This window comes from Ochotona princeps, chromosome 20 (assembly GCF_030435755.1).
Source record: "Ochotona princeps isolate mOchPri1 chromosome 20, mOchPri1.hap1, whole genome shotgun sequence".
NCBI lineage: Eukaryota > Metazoa > Chordata > Mammalia > Lagomorpha > Ochotonidae > Ochotona > Ochotona princeps.
This window is the reverse complement of record NC_080851.1, coordinates 37,309,789-37,336,756: the sequence shown is the minus strand read 5'-3', so window position 1 is coordinate 37,336,756 and position 26,968 is coordinate 37,309,789. Positions and strand designations below refer to the sequence as shown.

Below are 26,968 nucleotides of genomic sequence, written 5' to 3'. Positions count from 1 at the left end.
CATGATCAAGAAAATTATTTACTTTGCCAATGTCTCATTTAGTCACTTGTCGTGTTGGCAAATATATGCGAATCTGTGATATCACTCCTTTTTTAAGAAATATTCTTCAATTTCCTGTATCTACAGTCACTTTTTCTATCCAAAACTTCCCTAGCAAAAGTTAGATTATTCAGAATGTTTTAACCAAGCTAAATGAAAATCTGTCATTGGCCTTCTAAGTGTTCAGCATTTTGTGTGCTTTCTACCGTTTGTTTCCAATTAGATAATAATATCAATAAAAATAGTGCCAAACCATTGTGACTCTATGTAGCATGCTCATGTAACTTATGAGAGTACACCTCATACTAGGTGAAAACTCAAATATTTCTTTGAGAATTATAAATGGCGGGCCTGGCATTATGGCTGAATGGCTAAATCCTCACCTTGTAAGTACCAGGATCCCACATGGGCACCGGTTTGTGTCCCAGCTGCCCTACTTCTCTTCCAGCTCCTTGCTTATGGCCTGGAAAGCAGGAGAGAATGGCCCAAAACAGTGACTCTTCACCCACATGAGAGACCCCCTAGAAGCTCCTGGCTCCTGGCTTCTGGTTGGCTCAGCTCCAGTCATTGCAGTCACCTGGGGAGTGAACCAGTGGATGGAACATCTTCCTCTTTGTATCTCCTTCTCCCTTGAAATCTGCCTTTACAATAAAAAACAAATCTTTAAAAACAATGAAATTTTAAGTGCTTTGTTCACATTGGCAAGGTGATGTAGACCAGAGAACCATGAAACAGAAACAGAGAAAACTAGCTGTATTAATCCATTATTAATGTAAGCTAATGATGCATATATTTTCCTAACCAGAGAGGAGTATCCTGTGATTAGGTCATGCTAATGTTGACAACTTTGTGAGTCTACATCTAAAGCACTCAAATTTCACAAGTCGGTGGCAGTGGTCTACAATGACATTCAAAATATTCATCACAGGCAAAATTGTTGCTAGCAGTGACACATTTAACCATATCTCCTACTTTATTTTCCAATTTTATTTTCCTGTCCTTGTATTTTCTTTAAAGTGTATTATTTTCTTTTTAAAATCAATTAATTTGAAAGAGTTACAAAGAGAAGATGGAGATCTCCTATTCTCTGGCTCATTCCCCAAAAGTTTGCAACAATCAGCAATGGGCCAGGCCAAAAGCCGAGTGCTAATAGTTCCTTCCAGGTCTTCCACATGTACGCAGGGGACTAAGCATTTGGGTCACTTTCTACTGCTTTTGCCAAGCCATTACCGGGACACTGGAGCTCCACTTTAAGTAGAGCAGCTGGGACATAAACAGGCATTCACGTGGGATGCCAGCATTGCAGTCAGTGGCATAACCCCTACACCACTATGCCAGTCTCATACATATATATTTCAACATCAGCAAATTAGTGTACTGATCTGTCAGCTCCAGCTAAACAGCAGCAAGGCAGAGAAATACTGGGTGTATTCTGTGCACTAAAATGGTGCCAGGGAATGCTGAATTAGGTGGGGTAGTGCTTCATAAACAGTCTTCTCCACTGGCCTCAACTGCCCTCTTTGAAAGTATAACAGCCGTTCTCTCCTTTCATCATGCTGCATTTTTCATTCTAGGGAAACGCAAAAACCCACAGTGACTGCCAAAGAAAGAAAATCATGGGACACAATGTCGTACAACATCCAGATCTTGGGAGGCATTCGTTTCCTCAAGAAGCACTAAATGAAGAAAAGAAATGGAACTCCGTGGGGTTTTTGAGAAATTAAAAAACAAGATGCTCACCCATATGCTAAATTTTTACTAACAACGTTCGCTCACTTTCAAAGCTGAGGTCATCAAATCTTTTTGACCTCTGACGAAATGTCAGTTGACACAAGAAACCAGAAAGCAGGAGCTGAAGGCCCACTTGTATATAGTTCAAATAATTTAACATTTTTTCAGGGGGGGGTGCCCCAGAATGAAAACGAGATTTCTAGAATGCAAAATGATTGCATGCTCAGATTTGAAAGGGATTGATTTAGAACAGATTGAAAAGTTCAATTTGAAGAATACTGTGACTCAGCTGTAAGATACCTTCTTGCACAAGATCTGAGTATCACAGGTAAATGTGGAAGATACAGGGCCACTACCTCTCCTAAGAATAGAGCTCTTTGGTGGACTCCTATGCGGCAAGCCCAAGGTACTATATGATAATGAGACCACTTACCATTATTGCTAAAGGAGCTAGGAGGGGGGAGAAAAGGAAAAGCTGCAAGCACTTCAACTAGAAAGCAAATCAAATTAAAATATTCATTTGCTGATTAATATAACATTAGCTGACCTATTTTCATAAGCTTGTTCAACAACAAAGACTTGTGAAGCTAAATAACTGCCTAAAAGATAAATAAATGTTTTAAGAACTCCCAGGGAGATGTTTAGCTCTTTTTTAAACATCATTAAGATGTGCCTGGCAGTTCATTGCTTTCCGTACCGAGGCATCCTCACACATTTAGCAATGCCATCCGCAGGCCTGGGAGTCGGTTCGAGATCCTTCCTCCCCCATTTCCAACTTAGGACTAAGAAATGTCAATTTGCTTACCCTTAGCGGCTCATTGTAGAATGTACTTCTTTCAGCAAAGCAAATCAGGTCACACTTGGAAATTTATTTTCTTAAACTACCCATGAATTGGAATAATATTGATTTTAAAAATAGAACCCAGCAAGCTCCTGCATGCATGCACATAGCCCCGGGACCCCAGAAATCCAAGTTGATCTTCAAAGCAGTGAACTGATAAGAAGTGTGCTGGGCTTTGTGCTGGGAGAGAAGACTCTCTTAATGCAGTTCTGTTACCACTATCGTATACTGCTAAATCATTTTTTCTCTATGAAGTATATGGCTTTTGAGAAAAATAGGCCTTGAGCTCTAAAATGTTAGCAATTTGGTCAAGCAAGACATAAAATTCTCTTTGAATTCTGACATGTGGTCTTGAGAAACTGGAGTGACTTCTTTCAGTTGAATCTATTAGGGAAACAGAAAGATTTTGTATGATTAGCATGAAGTATAGACAGAAAAGCAATGGAGGGCTATTCCAGGAATACATTATCTGTAGACATGAAAAGAAAAAAAATCAAAATGGCCTTGAGTGTTTTAGTATATTTTGATTAATACCTCATCCTTGATTTTACTTGAGTGTACTGTTCAATTTTTACTTAACTATTCCACTGAGTCCTGACTTTCAGCGTCAGAATAAGGTGGTCTTGGTTTTTGTTTTGTCAAGCCAATGTCCACTATTAATGACTCTTCCAAAATTCTTCTCAGGGCTAATTAATTCTCAGGCTCCGTCCCTGAGTTTAAACAGTTAAATGACAAGACCTATGTAGTCAGTTTCCTTTACACCCCTCTTGTTTCTTTCAGTCTGATAAGAAATGCTTTAAAAATAACACTTTTGATCTTGCTCAACTTTCATCAGAGTTCGTGGCTTCCTGGTGGACAAATCCACCCCATCTCTTAGCCCTGCCCTCTGTGGTGCTGTCCACAGAACCATCATGGAAGTCCGGCACAGCGCAAGGTTGAGGTTCAGTTGCCAAGCTCTTTGAAAAACATCTGTCCCTTTCTTTTGCTTTCTCACGCTCTTCATCTCTGTCACAAATAAAAACTTGATTTCAGTTCGGACTTACTATGTCCAATGCACCTTCCGCTGCAAAAGCGGCTCAAAAATCAGTGACACAATAGAGAAGCAGTTGTGTATTGGCTAATGTTCCAAGTCAATCGTATGACAAGAAAAAAAAAGAAGTCCTGATATGTAATGTTTACTGGTTTTCCTGGTTGGATAACTCTCACTATGGCCAATGTCTCACTGAATGGGAATTTACAATCAGGTGTGCACCACTGGCACACCTGAGAGAAGCCGGGTCATGCTGTTGTACCTCAATCTCATGTGCATGTTTTCCAAGCAGCAGGTGGCCGTGGGAAACACGCCAGCATGCGCTTCCACCATCCCTACAATCCCGAAACAGCACATTTTCTTGCTGCACAGTTAGGAATGAGGTTTTTCAAACTCCTTAAAGTCTCCTTTTTTTCAAGTCTCCTTAAACTGTGGCAGTTAGTTATATGCTAATTTAACATGTGGTAACTTCGAGAAAATCAAATTTTATAACCAGTAGATATCCTACATGTTAAAACTGATGTATTTATTGATGTTTGTCCAAATGTAAAATTTATGTATTGGAAACATTGTAGGATTTTTTTTCACTGATAAGAGCTATTGGAATTACATGAAATGCTTCTGTGAATATAAAGTCGCTGAGAAACATGAGCTTCTAATATTGTATCAATACCTTTTTCAATTTGAAGCATTTATTAATCATTTGTGCGCTGAATTATTTTGTTGGGAAATGATTTGTGGCTTGCTGCTTTATATTGCAATGCTGTGTCTATAAAATTCAGCACCTGTTAACACTGATAGGGAGAATATCAGAACTTGAATTAAATTTGAATGGAAGCTTGGATGCAGTTTGAGATCTTTAGTTTATTACTATAAGTGTATATATTCCTGGTACGGAGGCAATTTCCATTGTACAGACCAAAATGGCAACTTCTTTTTGCAGCTTTTATAGAAATTTTCCAGTTGCAATATGTTCTGGTTTAAATTTCCCTGACTCAAATAAATATAGACACAAGTGCAGTGAAATATAAGATTCCAGAAATGTGAACTTGCTTGCTCTCCAGTGGAAAGTTACACACAGATGCGGAATAGATTCTCTGCCTTTAGGCTTCCATCCTTAATAAATTAATAGGTAATATAAATAAATAGCATGTAAAAGCTTAGATTGCACACCACGGAAAGTTACGATTTCATCAATTTAAAAAGGCAAATGAATAAAACTGTAAATGTTCAAAAACTTCACATGAGGATTTAAGGTTTAAAGCTTGATTACTGTGTTTTCTTTTATCATAGTTTAGAGTAAATGAATAAATAGTTGTGAAATTTTTCATAGACAATAAGTCACATAATATCCCTAAAACATAAAAATAACCTACCACTTATTTAATATAGTATTAAAGATCCAGGTCTTGATAAAACAGTATAAAACATAGTTAATTAGCAACAAAAATGTGTACATACTAAGTCCTAAACGCTACTCAATTTAAACAAAAGCTATTACTAATGAACTGATGTTTGTTCATATTGTGAAAAATCTTCATATTATCAGAAGTAACTGCATTAAAATAATATAATTTCTAAAACATATTAGCACATTAGAATTTTATCTAGTTTGCTTAATACTTTGTATTATCATATTCAGAAATACTGATGTCATCTTAAATGACCTTCTACCAAATAAGAAACATGAAAGAGACAAAGTGGAAAATGTCCAGTGTAAATTTTAAAGCTTAATGTCAATCTACTTTAAACTCTTTGATAAATTCACAAAAGGCAAATTCTTCATTTTCTTTCTCGTTCCCACTCATCACCAACTTGACTTCCATGCCAGGACTGTGAGCACATCACACTTATCAGTTGCTAAAGCTGCAGAGGAAAAAGACTGGCCCTTTGTATCAGCTGTAGCCGGGAGTTTGCTTAATGTTCACAGTGAAGACCGCCAACTCCTATAATCTGGTGGCTCCTTCCAACTCTCCTAGCAATTTTCTCCCACATTTAGTGCCCATAAGCCTCATCAACCAACTGTGGTCTTTACTCAAACAAGCTAGAATCTTTGGGCGTGTTTTCATATTCAAATTTTAGGAATAAAGAATATACCACAAGATAAATTGTTCAGGAAGGAAAGTGGTATAGAATCTGTCCATCGCATTCATGACTCCTCTTACTCTGTACGCAGCTTGGTAAGTACAATGTTATTGTTTCCAACTTAGAGACAAAGATCTAGGTTCACGGACACTTTCTAATAATGAAGCAATATTTTATCACTATGCATCTTCCTTAGAGGGTTAAAAACAGAGGTCATTTGGTTCCTGATTGTGCCTTTTCTGCACTTACAAACAGCCAAGCATCACTATAGAAGAATCATAATTTTAAAAAATTATGGATCTGAATACTAGGTTCAAATATTTGGTGTCATCCCACATGTTTATTGATTTCATAATATAACTCTCCCAATAATTTCTAGTAAAAGATAAAAATATTACATATAAAAGTTTTAGTACATCAGAAGTACATTTCAAGCATATTATTTTAAAAGAGTTATCTATTTTACATAAATGGAGAATTAAAGAGGAAGGGACACAGAGAAAGAATCTTCCATCACTGGTTCACTCCCCAACTAGCCACAGGTCCGGAACTGTGTTGGTTGGAAGACAGGAACCAGGAGCTTCTTCTGTGTGCAGGTCCCAAGGACCTTTTCCAGGCCATTATCATGGAGCTAGATTGGAAGTGTAGCAGTTGGACACAGACCAGTTCCCACATGGGATGCAAGTGTGATGGGCAGATGATTAGCCACCATGTCAGCACAAGGCATGTTATTATTTTTTCAATTTTTCATGATACATTTGCGCAGGCTCAGGGATTTCCCCTCCCACCCACCGTATCCCCATTCTCCCCATCATCTCTCCTCCTCTACTGTTTGCCAACATATTGTTACAATAGCACAGTCATTGAACAACAGTCATAAGCACATTAGTCTGCTGTGCAGGTGTATCCTGACATTGTACGTATAGACAATGGTAGAAAGTCCAGCATCCCATTGTCAAGATATAGTTGACTCATTGGGAGTAGAGATGTACTACCCTGTATTAATCTTCACTTCTTGGTATAGTAGTATCCTTTATGCAGATCCTCTAGATAAATATATGTATATATATGTATCCCTACGTATATGTTGACCCTGTATTTTGCATGAAGATTGCCTTTTATCAGAGAGAACATATATTTGTTCGTTTGGGATTAGCTTATTTCACTGATCATAATGATTTTCAGTTGGGACCATGTTGTTACAAATGGTAGAATTTTCATTCTTTTAATTCTTTTCATTCTTTTAATGGCTGAGTTGTAATCTGTAGTGTAGATGTAGCACAGTTTCTTTATCCATTCCTCTTTGCTATAGTAGATTGTGCTGCTATAAAAACAGGATTATAGATTATTTTCTCATACACATTTTATTTTCTTTGAATGAGTTACCAGGAGTGCAATAGCTGGGTCACACAGCAGGTCAATTTTAAGCTGTCTTAGCACTCTCCATACTGACTTCCATAGTGGTGGTCTAGGCTACATTCCTACAAAGATTGAAGTAAGGTACCCTTCTCCCCACATCCATGTCAGCAGGTGTTACTAGTGGAGTTCTGAATGAAGGCAAATCTCACTGGAGTTAGGTAGAATCTCAATGCAGTTTTTATTGTGTTTTCCTGATAGCTAGGGAGCCTCAGCATTTTGTCATGCCTATTAGCCACTTGAATTGGTTCTTTTGAAAACTGCTCATTTCTTTGTCCATTTCTTCACAGGATTGTTTGCTTTGCTCTCATTGAGTTTCTGAAGCTCTTTGGATGTACTGGATATTAGTCCTCCATCTTTTTGTAGTATGAGAAGTTTCTCTCCCACTCTGTCACTTGCTTCTTCACTTTGTTAACTTTGCTGTACCGAAGCTCCCTCGATTGATGTATTCCTCCTCCCAACCTTGCTCATCCTCTTCACCTTCTTTAATCACATGATGTTTTGGAGAAAATAATCATGTATGTAACAATAAACTACTAATTTATTAAGTTCTGTTCATCATTGCTCTGTTTGCTCTATCAGCATAAAAAATTCATGATATCATTTTCCTGCTAGAAGAGCGTATTTTGAATATATCCAAAGATCTTTAATGGCTTTGAGAGACATTTTTAATTTTATGACTTGTGATGGGAAGCAGTCTTGCACCCACACACCAGCAACCCATATAAGAAGCAGTTTGAGTCCCAGCTGCTCTGCTTCTGATCCAGCACCCTCTTAGTGCAGCTGAGAAAGCAGCAGAGGCCAGCCCAAGCACTTTTGCTGATCCCTGCATCCCCATAGACCTACTGGAAGAAGTTCCCTTCTGCCTTATGACATGCCCAGGCCTGGACTTGGCAGCCATTTTGGAATTAAGCCAGTGCTAAATTAAGCATTGTGTTAATCTTTAACTTTATGCCTAATCCTGGTGATGTTTGAACAATACACAAAATAGAATCGTAGGTGATTATATTCTTTGTGAGTGGCTTATTTTCTCCAACTTCAGTTTGTGGTTTCCATTCACACCATATGGTACTTCATTAGTATATAGAACTCCATCATGTAAATATAAATATCACCATTGACTTCCCCACGCTATGTAATGGCTGTGTTGTTCAAAGTTTGGGATGTTTTGCCAATACTTTGTGCATTGTCTCATATTTTAGTGTCCTATCAGCACATTTATAACAAGTGAAATTGTTGTAATGTATATCAGTCCTGCAAACAAAGCAGAATTTTCCATTGAGTTTAAAGTGTACATGTACTGGTCAGTGCTTCTTGATTACCTGTGAGTGCAAAGAGTTAAAGGCACCATAAACAATGATGTGAACCCTCATCAGGGTACTCCTAGGAGCTGAAAAACAACAGCTGCAGAAATTATCCTTTCCCCAGAACCTGGCAAGTCTGCTGGAAAGCGGAGTGGGATGACGTCAGAGGGGGTAGTGTCAGGGACCACTCCACTTCATGTTGAAGGGCCAATAACTGCGCCATGCTGACTTTAGATTCTGTAGTTTTGTGTTAATGATAGGTGGGAAATTGCAAAAAAAAATAAATAAATAATAAGGCGCTAAGACACTGGATGGCAAACACCACACATTGAAGCATTTCCTGCTAATGCCCACTCTGGAAAGCAGTAACTGGTGTCTTAGTTTTCTGTGTCGTGTCTTCCGGCATGGGAGCCGCACACTGAGTTCCTGATGTCAAGCTGCAGGTGGGCTGGATGTGTCAGTCATGCAAGGAATGACCCAGCAGATAAAAAGTATTTCTCTCTCTCTCTCTCTCCCTCTCCCTCTCTCTAACATACATTCTGAAACCAGCTTTCTTGAAATACACTCAGCATGCAATAGGTGAATCATATGGGAAAAGCAATTGCCATGATGAGCAAATCTCACCCTCTGCTGCCTTGATTATTTGCCATCCCTCCTGGTCAGGTCTTTCAATTTCCTTTCAATTTCTTTTCCTTGCAATTTCAGTTTCTCCTGTTCTGGTGGCTACTTTTTCTGGAAGTCCATGAATGCCATACATGGCCTGTATTTTGTTGTGACCATCTTTCTTTAATTCAGCATACTTAATGTTCATGGACATTTTTATTCTACATATATCATAAACTCCATATTATCTTGTTTTCTGTTGAAGTAATGTATTATCAAGTAATACATTTAAATATTTTCAAAACTCCGTAAATTTCCAGGGAACTGTCATTTCTTTGAATGATCTACATGTATTTTCTTTTGCGTCTGGTACTTCCTTTAATATCTCCCGTCATGCATACTGTTAATTGTGACTCTTGTCAGCTTTTTTTACTTTTGAAAACTGCCTTAGCTTTACTCTTAAGGGTATAATTGCTGAATAACAAATTGCAGATTTTCAGTGGTTTTTTTTAATTTTAGGATTTTAATGACTTTACTATTTTGAATTGTCTTCATGAGAAATTTGTTCATCTCTTATTCCTTATAATGTGTCATACGAAAGATTTAAATGCTATAATTATTTTCCCCAAACTTAGATGATCTCATTTTCATTTGTTTGGAGACTTTATTCTCATATTTTTTGTAGATTGAGCATTAAGTTTGAAAGTTTTAGAAAACTGAAATTTTTTAGCAACTGACAGCAGAACACTTCAGTTGCTTTTCTGTCACTTGTATTGTTTCTTATCTTTCCAAGAAATCTATGTATATACAATTGGAATGTTATATAACTGACATATCTCTGTTAATAGGCTTATCTGTATGTGAGTTTGGATAGCTCTTCTCACAATGTCATCTTGTTATAAATAATATCTATTATTCTTTCCTTGACTCCTTTTTGTTTCACAAATCATCATAATTTCACCTTTCCATACATAGTTTTGAATTTCTATAAAAAACCCTAGATTCATTTTGTAAGAGTGTAGTTGGAAACATTTAAGTCATTTAATGCCTTATTTTAAGAATCTTTATGAAGGCAAGAGTAGCACATGAATCGATGGTTAATTTGTTCCTTGTGATTTAGGGAACCTTCTTTACTGGCCCATCCAATAGTCCATGGGTTAAAAACGTTTTTACTTTAATTTGGCTAACAGAACCCTGTATTACTCTCGACTCTATTTAAATCCCTAGTATGGTTCCTTCTAATCTTTCTAGTGATTCTTAACTTTGGTTTTCCTCACTTGCCTACTCTGACCAGCAATACCCGAGGTGCCTTCTTACAGTCTGTGGAATCCTCCTGTGAGAGTATCTGCTCTCCCTAATCTCTGGCTCAGCCCAGAGAGCCAATAGGCTTGACCTGGATTCCTCAAGCTTAACAGTCAGCTCTGAAGAACCAAAGCAGAGGCACGCAACAAGGTTTTCTGCCCTTTACGTCAGGGATCGGTTGGGCTTCATTGTATGATGACCAACATCTTGAAAACAATTCCAGGAGGGAAATCCAGTCTTCGCTGTCACTTTATCTTGGTCATAAGCATGCCTTGGCACAACTCACACTTCAAATGTTCCATAGGTAGTTTGCATGTTGTGCTCGCACACTTTTCAGATGTCTATATATGCTGTGCCTTGGGTTGGAATCTTTCCTACAGTTAATGAAATGCTCATAGGATTTTATGAGATGACATGGTACAGGATGTATAAAGTTCCTGGACTTGTGCTTAAAATTCAGTCACCATTCAATATATATTACTTTCTGTAGCGGATCATTGAGTTTAAAAAAGCAGGTATAACTTGGCCAAACTATCTTAGGATCTGGGTGTTGGATTCCTCTGTGCTGGTAATCACATGATTTAATCTAAATCCCTGGAACTGGGATTGTGGCACCGTGAGTAAAACTACCACCTGTAGTGCCTGCATCCCATATGGACATTGCTGCAAGTCCTGACTGATCCACTTCCCAGCCAACTTCCGGATAGCACGCCTGGAGAAGCAGTGGAAGGTGACAAGCATCTGGGCCCCAGCACTCACATGGAAGAACTGCACGAAGCTCCTGGTTCCTGCCATCATCCTGGCCAGCCCTGGCCATGTCAGGAAAGTAGACCAATGTATAAGAGATTTCTCTATGTTTCTGTCTCTCTTTCTCTCTGAAACTTTGCCTTTCTAATAAATAAATAAATCTTTAAATAATAATAATAATAATAAAGCTGGCACAAAGCTAGTCTGCTTTTTTATTATTATTACATTGCACTATGTGACACAGTTTCATAGGCTCTGGGATTCCCTCAACCCCTCCCCGTACCCTCCACCCATGGTGGATTCCTCCACCTTGTTGCAGTATTGCAGTTCAAATCCAATCACGATTCTTCCATTGCAAGCATGTACCATGCATAGACTCCAGCGTCTTATTGTCCAGATAAATCCAATAGTTTCTTGGGGATACCATCTCTGGTCTGAAGGTAGAACTGGCAGAATATCATCCCAACCAATTAAAAGCTCCAACATAACATCAACGACAATTTGCAACATTATGGAATTAATTGACATGGTACTGAGTAACCAATATGTTAAAAAAAATGCAAGTTCTTAACCACATCCTGTGACTGCTTCATTGATATTTCAACTTTAGTTTATATACAACCAGTTTCTATACACCTTAAAATGGCTATAGGGTACTATTCAGATATCTCATGTCTATTTTCATTTTAGTATTTAGCAGTTTATAGTGTTGAAGCATAATTTTGTTGAACTTGGCAGATTTTAGGATAGTCTAAACTGGCTTATAACTCTGACAAGGCATATGTCAACAATTGAGGTACAGAACAGTTTTAGGAGGTAGGTGCAGAGAAATCTTCAGTACCCTAGTGAGGAGTAACTAATCTTTGTGTCCTACCTAGTAAGGTATATGTGAATCCATGCTGATCGTTTCCTGTCTGGTTCTAAGCTTTCCTTGTAATTCTCTGTCTATTCTAAATTTTTTTGTTGTTGTTTTTGTTTGCTTTTTTTTTTGGGGGGGGGGCCTCCAGCGCGAGCCTGATGGACATTACAAGAAAGGGTGGAGATTCAAAGTTGGAACCAAGCAAGGACCAGAGCAAAATCCTCTCCCTAGTCCTGAAGGAAGTTTACTGTTCTTCTGTTTCTGCAGACCGCTCAGTGCTCCTGGCTGTTGTTCCAATGACCTTGGATCCTGTGAGGAAGGATTTGGACTTCTTGCATCCCATGTGGTGGATCCAAGTGAGAGTGGATGATCTCAGAGTTCTCGGCCTCCGAAGGCACTCCAATTCCCCATGGTCTCCTTGGCAGTTGGGATGTAGTCCTTGGTGCCGTTACTATAAAATAATTTTTAAATTGTATAAATTCCTGAAGTCTTCTTTCATCAGTTCAATGCCCTACAAGGATGATACACTCACAGTCAAGTTCTCCTGAAAATTGGAACTGTTTTGTCCGCACATGATGTTCTCAATCTTTTCTGGGGGCTTTTAAATGCCCATTTTCCCCAGAATAGCCTCTTTAACATAGAAGGTCTTTGAAATGAGGCCCTAAATGGACATTCAGGGAGAGGTTTATTTATTTATTTATTATTTTTTTAATTTCACCTAGCCCAGAAAGTTTTCCCCCAAAATGCTGTTAATGGAGAAGTTCCTTAAAACAAACAAACAACAACAACAACAAAATCTAGACCAAAGTGAAATAACACTTAGCGTATCCACAGCCTGGGTTTGAATTCCAGCAGTTGAAGGAGCAGTTGGTGAGGAATTATGTAAATGGTTTTCACACGTGGAGACCAGGATTGGATTCCCAGCTCCTGTAAAATGGGAAGTGAACCTGCAGGTGGGAGATCTGTCAATCTGGCTGTGTGCATGCCTCTCCAATAAAATGTAGAGTAAAAAACTACAGTATTACAAACATGTTGATATTATAAATACAGATATAAATATTCTGAGCTATTGAAATATGCCATGTGGTTCCCATGCCTGAGACACGTTTTGTATTTTTTGTGGTGCTCGAAACAGCTTTGACTCAGAACATTTAACTCTGAAACTACGCATAAATCCCACCACTCCAGAACACAAGCTCTTTGAGCTATAACCCCAGCACTTCAGTTAACTATGGCCTTACAAAATTGCTTTGTAAATACCAGCTGCAGGTAGAGAGCCCTTAAGCCCATCTATTAGAGATGCTAAATGTCATAGTGCATAATTCATCAATGCTGATAGCCCTCAGCACAGATCTGAGGGAATTAACCTGTACAGCCAAACTATTTATCACATCACAATACATAAAATGCACTTTTAATTAATAAATGCACAATCTGTTGCTTTTGTGGATGTGGCTGATCAATCCTTTTTTATCTTCTTGCTACAGTTTGGGTCCTTTTAATGGGTTTTAATGGGTTTTCTGTACGCTAACAGCTGAGTTTATGCACGGACTTCCTGGAACAGTTTCTAAACTTTGTGACCTAATCTCATAGCCTCTCTTGCTGTTTGTTGCACAGAGATACCAGCATGGAAAGAGCATGCTTCTGGGGGCTCTGAAATGGTGTTCATTACTCTTGAGCTGACCTCGCAATCACCAACCTATCTAAAAGTCATAAAGTCTGTATAATGCAGTTCCCATCAATACCCCAAGTCTACGAAGGTCTGAGTTAATAGCGTACATGAGCAACATGCTTTAATGTTCAGTGGCTCTTCAGGGAAAGTGAAACAAACAGAGACCGCAGGAAAACGTTTATACAGATGTTACCCAAGTATCCAGGTTATTACTTAACCAATTAAGGCAACTACTAAATTGGATTGTCTGTTTACATTTGGCATCAAATCAAATTTAGCAAATTTGATCAGACTGAATGACTGCCTCTTGCAGATTTACAAATAGGATGTGTGTTGAGGAGTTTTGTTTTTTATTTTATGTATAAACTCAACACTTGACACTTCCATATCACAAATATGCCCATCTCCAATTTTAAAATGAGTTAAGATGAACATGAAATACTTATGTGAGTTACCTGTTTTTAATGCGCTATCATCCTAATAGTCTCTGAAGCATGTCTGGCTCATGATTCATAAACTTCTGGGGAAAAAAATTCAGCTTTTCCTTCCTGCAGACATCCTACATTTTACTAAAAGGGTGGACAATGAGAAGGGGAGACTCCTTCAGTCACAATCACGTTGCCAGAGGCATTTGGTTTCATAAGGAGAATATTTCTTCTCATAGTGCCCTATCATGTACTTCTGCCTCACTACTTCAGTTTTCAAATCCAAATACCAAGGAACACAGAGCATCCTGCGATGAGCTCCATTTTCCAGATTAATGCACCTGAGAAACATTTTCCCTTATTTAATATCCCTTACTCATTTCCTCTCCTGTTATAGGGCTAGCACAGCTGTTTATCTGGCAATTATCTTTGAATCTATTAGTGAAAATGTCTGAATTAATCATAAAAGACAAGAGCATCACAGAGTCACTGTGCTATGAATAAAGGCTTTGTTGTGTTCTTTCTGTCATTTTCACTGGTTCCATATGGCAGCTTTGGTTTCTTGATACTGTAAACTAAAAACTTGTTTCCAATAACGAAATCCCATATGGGTTTAATAGGATCTATCATTTGCTCCCAGTAAGCATCCCATTTACCCTAGCAATTCAAGTGTCCTTAGTTTCATATACAGAATCTTTGTAGGCAAAAATTAAATTGGGTAACTGGGAATTTGGTAACCGTGCATAATCCATCCAATATTTAGATCAGTTGTAATAAAATATATTTCATTCAATTTAGTGAATACTTGCTTGTGCCTCTTCAGTGCATGTGTTGTGGATAATAAAAAACATGAGGGGTGATGAGAGGAGATCAGACTTGCAGTTTGGCACTTAGACACATAAAAATAGGGCTGTATGTACACTGCCCAAGATAAGCATACACACTAGATTGGATCATTGGTCAAGTCATTCAACTCATGACCATCAGCATGTATGAAGTTAAATTTAGGCAAACGGCAGACACGTCTTCTAAACTTATTATATCCTTGAGAGTGAAGCATCTACTCTGTGTAACAGAAACAAAGTTGTAAATCATTCCTGGAGCTCACGTGGCATCACGGTGACAAGATCAAGTACTGTGGTACAAAACATGAGGGACCCATAACATCACCAGACCCAGCTTCATGTATACAGATAGCTTGAAATCTACTTCACCTGCTAAGGTGTAATGGGTTGACTGAAAATCAAATGAGCAGTCTCCAGTATTATCCTCTCCCAAAGAGGCAATCTAGTACCACCCCAGGGGTCCAAAAAGGAAGAGACTCACTCTTTAGACCCAATGTTGTACTTGGTCCCATCTCACTCCAAAGGCCTGAGTAGCAAGAGCAGGTTCAGGGTTGAAGAGTCTTCTATGGGCTCAACTGTTGGCAAACAGGAACTAAGCAATGGTCACCACCTGAAGGGTCCTAATGCAGAGGCAAAGTGGACAGAGACAACCACCCGTCTTCTCACATTACCTTGATTGCACATATTTGCTTTTCATAGCCACCTCAGAATCGCTCTGCTTCTATGTAGGTTTGATTGATAAATGTATCTGTGCACCTGTTGCTAACAGCAAATTTGGAATGACTTACAGATGTTAGAGTAGTTGCACTCTAGGGACTGAAGCTGACATGCAGCCCTATCCGGAGAGGACCCTGGCTGCCTTCAGGTCCATCAGTTAGCAGAGATGAAGAGTAGGACAAGCAGGACAAGAACAAGGGGCCCACACCCCCTGGGCTGGAAGGAAAGCTATGAGAGATGAGTTATTTAAAAGAGTCAGGCAAACTCGGATTCCAACATGGACTCTCACTGACCAGCTGTGTCTTTTTAAACAATTTGCTTAACCTTGCCTTTTCATTTGCAGTCAAATGAGAGCAATTTTACCTACTGTATCCAGGATTACACATACTTTTTCCAAGGATACACTCTGAGTACAAATACACTGGCATCATACTCATCCCCAAGTCATGCATTCATACTCTAAATAGTGGTTGAACACAAGATATTTGCATTCTGAATACGATGAGTGAAATATTTGCACCTTGATTTTTCTATTCATATGAAGCCATATTTTCCCAATTTGAACCAATTTACATATGTGCAACAGCTACCCGGATTCTGTGGCACTTATTTCAAGACAGACATCAGTGCCTTCAGCCTTCTGGAAACCCACCTTCACACTCAACAACTAGTGGTAGTGCCTTCCTTCTCAGCACTCCAGGATAAAGTATTCTTGTAATCTCTTCTAAACTCTAAACTTGTGATGAGGATCTGGACACCAAACTAAAAAGTTTCTGTAATTAAAAGAACAATTCGAGATAGTTTTAATGAGGTATTGAGAAGGCTTGAAACTAAAATCCCAAAGTGGCTATATAAACAAACATATCTAATAATGTAATGAATATATATAAAATCCCTCTCCTGTTGGATTAATTCTGAAGGCTGAAAGAGTCATGCTTCTCTAATGACTTCAATGGATATTAGCACAGCTGAAGACAGAATCAGGGGCTTCGTTTTCTCACCTGTGGCAGTGCATTTGGTTTAGCTAACCAGCTATGAGGTGTACGCCTTTCTAAAAGACAAGATAAAGAAACAGAATTTTATCGTAAATTTGGCTCTACACTGAATTCCAAAGACAATACACATGCAAGTCCTGAGTACAATGGAAAGTTAAATCATTTTAAGCTTCCATTGTAAATACACTTCTAAAGAAGCTATGTCCACTAAACACAATGTTCGATGGATTCAACTTCACGATGTGCTTCCTGTGAGGTGGTGTTGCTTTTCTCCGATCCAAAGAACTGCTTCATAATTCCTTCAGGAGCTGTTGCCTCGAGACTGATGATAGCCAGGTATCAATATTGACTTTGTAAATTCTATTTATTAAAAAGTGCTGTTTAAATTCCATCAAGAGAAATATATAGGTTTCAAAATTTGTTATGCCCTGGTTTTAAAGGAGTGAATTCGATTACTACAGAAGAAAATAGGTACAAACCAGAAAAGATTCATTGGAGTACGTTTCTAATCAAATTATAAATGCTTACATTATTAACTGGAAAGTGTGGATTAAGATTACTAGATGAACCCTCCCTGGTAAATCAATATGAATTAGAAATAATCACGGTCAGACAACTAAACCCAGGTCTGTACTGCTGAGAAAAGGGTTTGCCCAAGCGACAGATCAGGGCTACAACCTCTCACGCTATTGGGTGATGTTTACCATATGTCCCATGATTGATAGTCAGATTTAATGAGTTCTTACAAGCAATTAAATAATCAAGAGTTCCTGCTGTTACATGGCATAGCTTGATAGAACAGTGACAAATGAGAGAATATCTGCAACCTAATCAAAGGGACATATTTCCTTGGGAACAAAATAATATTATCCACCAGTGCAATCAAAGGACAAAAGAACACAGAAAGGACACCAAGAGAATGAGATAAATTATGTCCTCGTTTCATTATTCTGACTCATGGCTTCCATTGATTGGGGCCTAGAAAATCAGGAGGAAAATTAAGCTTGTTAAATATGCCTTATTATAATGTTGTTGGGGTGGTACCTAACTAATATATGTGTGTGTTTATACATATATATTCAGTTACACACACAAAGCCACACGTATATATATGCTAACTCCTAAAAAAGAGGTCAGTGTGAATAATCTCACAGGACAATGTGTTATTCTTCAGCTCTCCTAGGTAAACACATCAAAAATAAAGACTAACATACATGCCAGGCAGTTCAAAGCCCCCTTACTTGGTTCTCCTCAGGTCTTCAATATTGAATGTTATTGTACTATCCTGCTGGGTGCTTAAGCCAGGTAAATGCAACACAACTTTGCTTTTCTCAGTTCATCTCTAAGTGTAAAGTTACAATGAAATGATTTCTTGCCTTTGAGGATTCTCTATTTCAGTATTATTTCTCCACAGTCATTTCTCTGAAGTTTCAACCAAAACGTCGCCAATGAATATAGTATTTCATAATATAATTGCATTTTTTTCTCATACTATTCAGAAAATAGAGGTTCCTATTTTATTAACTTTCAATAAGCCACACATTTTATGTTCATTGGCGACACCCACATAGACTGTATTTTATGCTTCTCATGTTTGACTTCTTAAAAATTAAGTACGTTAAGTTAAATAATTATAGAAAATGGTTATTGCAAACTTATAAACTCATTGCTGTCAGGGTACATTTCACTACTTAATCTAAAGAAGACATTCCAAACATCTACTGTCATCCTCTTTTGGAAAACTGAGACATAAATGAGGGTGGAGAAGGGCTTGGTTACAAAGCAGAGGAGTTCCATTTGGTAAGACAATCTAAAACGAGATCTACCTCTCACCCATTCCCTGTGTGGCTCTGGGCAATAATTGCACCTCTGAGCCTCAGCTTCTCCATCCAGAAAGGAGGAGAAATGGCTTGGATGAGCAAACATTATCATCTATTGACTTATTTAAATGTGCATTGGTGTGCGGCATGTAGATTTACTGCTTAAATGAGGACTATATCTAAGTAAGTCATAGGTTAGTGAGTTGATGCCCTATCTGTATGCCTTAGCTTCAGCTAGCTAATACAAAGTGAGAAAACCAGAAACAATAACAACAAAACACACACCACACAAGGAAGGATGAGCCCTCTAAGCTGATGGTAAGACTGTTACTATGGAACCTGCTCCCAAAGCTGTTCCAGTGCACTGACATGTATGAATCAGTGAAGTCAGATTTGACTGCTGCAGGAGGAATCCTAAAGACCTCGGATGTGGGTGATGCAGTGTCCTTTCTTCTAAGAGCAGTTATCTGGGTTAGTGATTGGGTACAATGAAGGCAAAGCAGACAACAAATCCTATAAAACCAAAGATGCTAGTTCCTTCCTGAAGATGACGGAGAGCAACAGAAGACCTGTGATCTTTTCCCTTAAGAGAAAACCTCAAATTCAGTCATGCAATTAGAAGTCTCTGGCAGCGGATTCTCACTAGAGGTGGCAGGGACCTACCTAAGTACAATAGTGATGATGAAGAACAGAGATTAAAGCTTTAAGAATTGGTGTGCCATCGTGGTGCAATGGGTAAAGCTACTGCTTGCAATGCTGGAATCCCATAGGGATACCAGTTTGCATCCTGACTGCACCACTTGTAATACAGATACCTGCTGATAGTGTGTGAAAAGCAGCAGAAGACAGCTGAAGCCCCTGCTTTCCATATGGGGGATCAAAAAGAAGCTACTGGCTCCTGGCTTCAAACTGCAACCAGCATTAGTTGTTGCAGCCATTTGAAGAGTGAACCCATGGATAGAAAAGGTCTTTCTCTGTCCCCACCTTTCTCAGGAACTCTTTCAAGTAAACAAAGGAATCCTTTTTTTAAAAAATTAAGTAACAAAATATCATGCCCCCCTTCCATCCCTTACATGTAGATTGGTCAGGTTAAGTGAGTTAAGGAATTTGAGAGGAAAAAAAATCTTTAAGAGAGAAAATAATGCAAGCCTGAAAATATTGAACTTCTATGAAATCCTAGAAAACATCTAGTGAAGACTGGATGTTGGCCAATCATAGACGAGATCTCAGTCAGAGATATATGGATGTCAGATGAGCATAAGAGTAAATGTAATTGGGACTGGCACAGTGGCTCAGTAGTCAAATCCTTACTTCGCATGTGCCAGGATCCCATATGGACATTAGTTCATGTCCTAGCTGCTCCATTTCCCAGTCAGCTCCCTGCTTGTGGCCTGGCAAAGCAGTAGAAGATGACCCAAAGCCTTGGATCCTGAATCTTGTGGGAGACCCAGAGGAAGCTCCTGGTTCCTGGCTTCGGATCAGCTTGACTCCAGCCATTGTGGTCACTTGGGTAGTGAACTAGTGGATGGAAGACCTTTATGTCTGTCTCTCCTTCTCTCTGTAAATCTGCCTTTCCAATAAAAATAAATCCTTTTTTAAAAAAAAGAGCAAATGAGATTATTAGCATGAAGTAGATTTAGAAAGACAGCATGACCAACGATAAAAGTGCCACAATATTTGATTGTGAAAGAAATGGTACAAGGAATAGGCAGTCATTGGCAGGTAAGAGGAGGGTCTCGAAAGATTGATTTTCTGGAAGTCTGAGGAACAGTGAAGAGGAAACAGAAAGATGATGTCCTACAGTGAGTATTAGCCTCTTGGTTGCTTGGCCATGAGTAACTTTCCCAGTCACTGTGAAGAACCCATTGCTGTGTGACCTTTCTGTGACACTGGCATGGAGATTTTCCCCAGTAGACATGGCACCCCTAAATCTTCAGCACTCATGTGTGCACGCTTAGGTGAAAGCTCAGGGGAACTGAATGTCCCCCAGGCTCACCTTGGTATACCTAAAGCTTCGGCACACATGTGCGCACAATTAGGAGAAAGTTTGGGGGGACTGAATGTCCTCAGAGCTCACCTTGACCCATGGGAGACAGGAGCTGCTGAACACACTGTTTCCCTTTCCTCATTTTGATGAACTGCCTGGCAAACAGTGCTTTGTAAGAATTCTCAGGAGATATCATCGAGAGACTGAGCCAACAGTACTTTGTAACTGAGCAGTGGTTAGGTGAACTTTCTAGCTCTGCCTTCTCCCTAGAGCAGGTCCTAGTGATGGGGAAGGAGGAGCAACAAACCTTTGCTAGGGGGTGTGCATTACTGAGAAAGGTGGCTAAGACAAGCACATATCATTGTTATTAACAAAGGATGTGGGCCCAGCAAAATGGCTCAGGAGCTAGATATTCACCTTGTAGGCACCGGGATCCCATATGGGTTTGGTTTGTGTCTTGGCTGCTTCACTTCCCTCCAGCTCCCTCTTTGTGGCCTGGGAAAGCAGTGTGGATGACCCAAAGATCTGGACCCTGCATCCACATGGGAGTCCAGAAAGAAGCTCTTGCCTTCTGGCTTTGACCACTTGGGGAGTGAACCAGTGGTTGGAAGATCTTTTTCTCTGTCTCTCCTTACCTCTGTTAATCTGCCTTTCCAATAAAAGTACATATTAAAAAAATAACAGTGCAAGAATATAATTAGATACCACAAAATGAAGTTGTAATTACTTTTTAATGTGTATTTATTTACATTTACTAGAAAAGCAAAGATACAGAAAGAGACAGATTGGGAGAGAAATCTTACACTTATGGTTCACTACCCACATGGCTGCAACAATCAGAGTCAGGCCAGTCCAAAGCCAGGAGCCAGGAGCTCTTGGACCTCTCTTGTGGATGAATGGGTGTAAGGACTTAGATCATCCCTTGCTGATTTCCCAATCCATTAGCAGGAAGTGGAACAGTGAGACTTGAACTGGCCCCCACAAGGGATGGCAACATCATAGGCAGAGGATTAGTCTGATACACCACCATCCTTTATTTTTTAAATGAATATGAATACTATGACTCAATCAGAGTAATCACTGTACATGTGACCTACTATTTCAAAGGAATCTGAATAAATAACAGTATCATTCATAATGGTCACTCAAACGGAAAGGACAACAAGGAGGAAAATCACAACATGCTTGCTGAGATAAAACTCCAGTTTCTGTAAGGAGAGCATGCCACCACGCGTAAGTGCGTTAAGACTGAAAGGTGCTTGCCATAGCCTCTGACTTGGCAAGACCTCAGCCAAGGTTCTACACTCAAGGCTGTAGATCAAGTTCAGATGACACAGACAGAGGGGTGTTGTGCTGTTATAGGAAGAAAACAAACATAAAAATCATCCACTCTCCAGTGGGCATCTGTAGGTTTCTAGAAGGAGGATTATATGTATCAAAGCTATCTGGTTGGAACTACTTAGTCTGATTATAATGAGTAGAAGAGTTGTTAATGTTTTCTAGTACAAAGGCTTTCACAAAACCTGTAAGTATAGGAATAGGTGCTAATCAGCACTCATTTTTCTTTAAAATGGAAACCAGTAATTTTTCCATGTATAACTTAAACACATGTTTTTTCTTGTCTCAGATATTAGCTACCAGCAAGATCTTGTCACCCTAGGGAAATTTTAAAGTTAGTATGATGAGCATACAGCCATGCAGACACCAAATGGGCAGTCTGCAAACCAGAAATTGAAACCTTTCTTCTACCAATTTTACCAAATACATGAAACTTGAGTGTTACCAATATGCTAACATCAGTAATCAACATATTCACAAAATTCAAATAATCACAAAATAAAGCAAACATTCTCACCATTGTCAAGCTTGCACTGGATAAACAATATTAAATATTGGCCTTTGGTCTACTACAATAGTAGTAGTATGTGACTAATTTTAAAACTATAGGAAATACTTTTTCTAATCAAATATTTTTTTCCAAATACTTTATTGAACGTTCCACTCTGTCGGACTTCTTACAATACCAGAAGTAATAGACTGGAGTAGATTAAGTGCATATTTAAAGTACAGCAATAATCTCTTTAAATGCAAAAGCATAGAAAGACTCTCAAGAGAGAAGGTAGTGATTCTTACAGAACTAAAATAAGATCCAATGAGTCCACATAAAAATATGAGCGTTTTCAGTGAGGTCATTCCAAAGAAGATATTAGCTGAAGCTGTAAAATGCCAAGATAAAGGATTGGGAGAGCTTCAGTAAGAAGAAAAGCACCCTAAATTGCACAATCTTCCAGAGACCTTTCTCACAGTTAAAGAAGAGCAATGCAGAGATCAACAGCTGGAAATGATGAATGAAAGGCAAAAATCCTAAAGTTCAAGCGCTAAACCCTGAATCTCTCAGGATCAGAAAGTTCACAAAATCACACACCTCATTAAGTTCTACACAGATTGCAAAGCCAGCTATAATGTAAACCCAGGCAGACAGTCTGTCTCAATATTATTACAGGAAGGGTTGGTTAAATTAATAGCTTCTCATTGATTAAAAAATCTTGCATTTTGCATGTTCTTAAGTTGGTTCCCACCATTACCTTTCAATAAAAGAATGAGTCTTTGGAGAAATGTGGTTATATTGAGCTACTAAATTACAAAGGTAGGCAAAAGATGATGTTTACAATATCCTGTCATTGTTTCCTGTCATAAAATGCTAACTGCTTGAAAAGATGTTTGCTTCTATATATTCCAAGTGATTTTTTTTAATGCTTAGAATCTCCTATTGCTATAAACATAATGATTCTGTAATGATAGCTAAGCATAAACTATTATTACTCCATCATAATTTTCCAGGCAGGGCATCATCTTAGTGTTCTGACATTATATGTGACAAGGCCATTGGGACTTGGTCCCTTCGTTATCACTGTGTGTTAAGAGATGTTACCAGGCTGTCAGTCTGCTTCTCTCCCCGCAGTCACATCGTCCATTTCTGCTTCTGCTCAGTTAACGAAGCATGCTAGTTACACGAACTACACACAACAACTGTGGTATGGGTATGGGTTCCTACTCATGTCTTAATGTCTGTTCAGCAGAAACTTAAAATTTTTAATACCCACAATTACTCATTCTGCTTTTTCCCTTGAAGGTTATCAGGAAGTAATTTACCTTGGGTAGTGTCAAAAGTCTTGGAATGCCTCTCTTCCCTGTGTGCACCCAAGTTCTTTTAAATTTCAAACCACAACTGAAGAAGGAATGATCCTGCCAATGAAGCTGGTAGTACTGGTCTCTGATTAACCCCTTTGAACTAGGCAGACACAAGATCCATCTGTTGGCTTAGAAACAATATTAAATTGCATGGTTATTTTGCCACCTAGTTATTTTTAAAATAATTTTTAATATATGTCATATTACATAATTAATATGATGGCACTTAAGAGTCTATATAATTCCATTTTGCGTTTCACATCTCTATATATTTGTAAATCTTTAAACAGTTGGAAGTACAATCCTTTAAGAAACACTTAAATTTCTGTACAATATATTTCTTAATTACAACTATTGATACTCATTGCTGAAAGTTATATATGAAATATGTATTTATAAAAAGTTGTGTTTAAGTAGTTTATACTCTACTGTGATTAGAGATATTTAAATTGTGGAAAAGTCGGTAAAGAGAAAATACTTTGGTGTCACGAGGTCTGTGTATTTGTCCTTATGCACAATTATACCAGAAGTTCCGCTGCTGAAGGACTAAGCTGTTGTTACATTACAGGGAAGAACAGCGAAGGGAAGAGCGTGGCGGAGGTTGAAAGCGGAAGGTCAAACCCTGAGCCTAAGGAACTGAATCATGAAAAATAAAGAATTTATAATTTAACAATCATAAAAAAATTTAAAAAGAAACTATTGTGTTTTTCTTTTATCATTTTTTTATTAATTATTTTGCATTATGTGACAGTTTCATAGGCTCTGGGAATCCCCCTCCCCCTCCCCACGCCCCTCCCTCCTGGTGGATTCCTCCACCTTGATGCAGTATTACAGTTCAAATTCAATCAAGATTCTTTCCTTGCAAACATATACCAAGCATGGAGTCCAGCTACTTGTTGTCCAGATGGGTTGAACAGTTTCTTGGGGAGACCATTTCTGGTCCAAAGTTAGAGCTGGTAGAATATCATCCCAGTCAACTATTGTGTTTTAAACACTGTTTTTTTTTTTAGTTTAAATTTCAGAAACTATAATTGTATTTTCTAAAAATTCAGCTTCACCAGGGTCTGCACATTTGTCTGTAACTGAAAACTAGGATGTCAGAATTTCACATTTCTTCCTTTTGGAAAACTTGACCATGTGACATCTTTTCTTTTGTAGCCAAGTAATGAAAGTTTCACATGGTGAGAAAATGTATAAACTGATACCACTGGCTTACTGTGATGTCTCTGCATTTCATATTTTGGAATGAATACTGTTTCTTCAAATTTATAAAGCAATTGATGATTATGAGCAAGTATTTATTTTTCCAACCCAATAACAAAGTTTAAGGACAACTGTTACTGCTAAACAGGTGTTAGAGCACAGGCCAAACTCTACAGAACCAACAGCCTTGGGGGCCAGGTTGATTGTGTATTCAATTGGCTCTCTACAATGATGTTACGAAAATAAAAATAAAAACCGAAGAAGTCTACGAGGAGGGGGTAGACACAATTGCTCTGCCATGAACTTCAAGTCTGCTAGGTGGTACTGTTTTTCTGTTTTGATTTTTGTCAGCTTGTTTTTAGCTAAATCAAATTTTGTAGGTGGTGAACCTCGTTGTAGAACCTATTTCATGATGACATTTTCATATTGTAGAGCAAATTCAAACAAAATGCTCGAATTGGAAAAACAATGAATCCTTCAAATTTGACATTTACCAATTTAGTTTACCCAATACAGGATAAAATCAGTTGGAAGTGTTTATTACCTGCCTGCTTTAAGTCAATTGGCAAAGACAAAACGAGTAGAAAGCACCAAACACCTGATTAAGAATTACTTGATTTCTGCTTCTCCATAGTCGATTGCTGTTATGACTAAAATTATCCATGAAAGATAAAGAACTAGTGGACTACAGAAGGAAATACTGCTAGATAGATACATCTACATGTACGCATTTTTCCTTTCTGCACTACTGAATGTACGTGAGATACAAAAGCTTTCTTTAATTGGTTATTATTGACTATAATTATCAAATTAATTACTAAAAATAATATTCCGCTTTTCTCGATAGTGAATAACATTTTATATTCTCGTGCTAAGGACATCATAAGCTTGTATATTGCTATGGAAGGAATAACTCCTTCAATTAGACATGAAAATAATAGTGGATGAGTACAATATTTGTGAAAATTTCTCTCTATGCCTGTCAAAACACTTTGCTATAAATGTGATAATTAAAGCAATATAAACACTGCTTTGTGCTATAATTTGCATTGAAATAATAACAAAACAGTCACACATTAGAAGCTCACTGTGCAGTGAAAAGCACTTGCTCCTCACTAACCCAGCAGAAGCAGAAAGTGGACTACCCAAGGAGGACTGACTGAGAGATCTGCACGCAGTCACAAAGCTCACACAGGTACAAAGTGCAGCCAAACTGTGTTCTTGTTGCAAGTCAGTGCTTCGATCCTATAGAAAGAGGTATGATCAAACTCAAATGAAAAGGAAATTAAAAGGGAAAATATTCATATTGCATACAATGACAGGGAGTTATTAATATGTATTAAAGAAAGATGCAAAATCCCAATTGCAGGAAAATATATGGAATAATTAAAAGAGGGCAAGGGACATAAATAGATATTTCTCAAAAAAGATCTTAAAACAACAACAGATACATGAAAAAAAAAAGTTGAACATTGCTAACCCTCATCATGAAGGAAATACAGACCTAAACTACAGTGGGACATATTCACACACCAATCAGAATGGCTGTTACCATAATAAAGGTAAAAGTTGCAAGGATATGAAGAGAATCCTTCATATTGCTGGTGGAATTTAAACTGGTACAAACATTGTGGAAATAATGGAGGCTCAAACGAAGAGCAGAATGGACATATCATGTGGTTATCTCACCTTCAAGCATTCACCCTAAAGATTCCAAAGCAGTTCGTTGAAGACACATCTGTACTCCCATGATCATGTCAGCACTGTTTATGGCAGCTGGGTGGTGTCCATCAATATATTAATAGATAGAGAAAGGTAGCTCACGGCCTGGGGTGATGGCTCAGTTATTAAAATCCTCAGCTTGCAAGCTCCAGGATCCCATCTGGGCATCAGTTTCTGGCTGCTCCAATTCCCTTCTAGCCCCCTGTTTTTGGTCTAGGAAAGTAGTAAAGGATAGCCCAGGGCCTTAAGACCCAGTACCCACATGGGAAACCTAGAAGAAGCTCCTTGTTCCTTGCTGTCGATTGGGTCATCTTTATCCATTGCAGCCATTTGGGGAGTGAACCAGCAGATGGAAGACCTTTATATAGTTCTTATGGCTTTATATCACAAAATTCCATAGCCGTTTACTCTTGATTTGCTCATTATGCATACT

At 38.4% G+C, this 26,968-nt stretch overlaps 1 long non-coding RNA gene across 1 annotated transcript; it reads right to left on the bottom strand.

The window, feature by feature from the left end:
* Nucleotides 1–16,692: 16,692 nt before the first annotated feature.
* On the bottom strand, nucleotides 16,693–26,594 carry LOC131482790 (uncharacterized). Its single transcript, XR_009247285.1, has 3 exons — nucleotides 26,503–26,594; nucleotides 23,572–23,738; nucleotides 16,693–16,748 (listed from the first exon to the last, which is right to left on the bottom strand). It is a non-coding gene; the product is annotated as an uncharacterized LOC131482790 (long non-coding RNA).
* Between the last annotated feature and the right edge of the window lie 374 nt (nucleotides 26,595–26,968).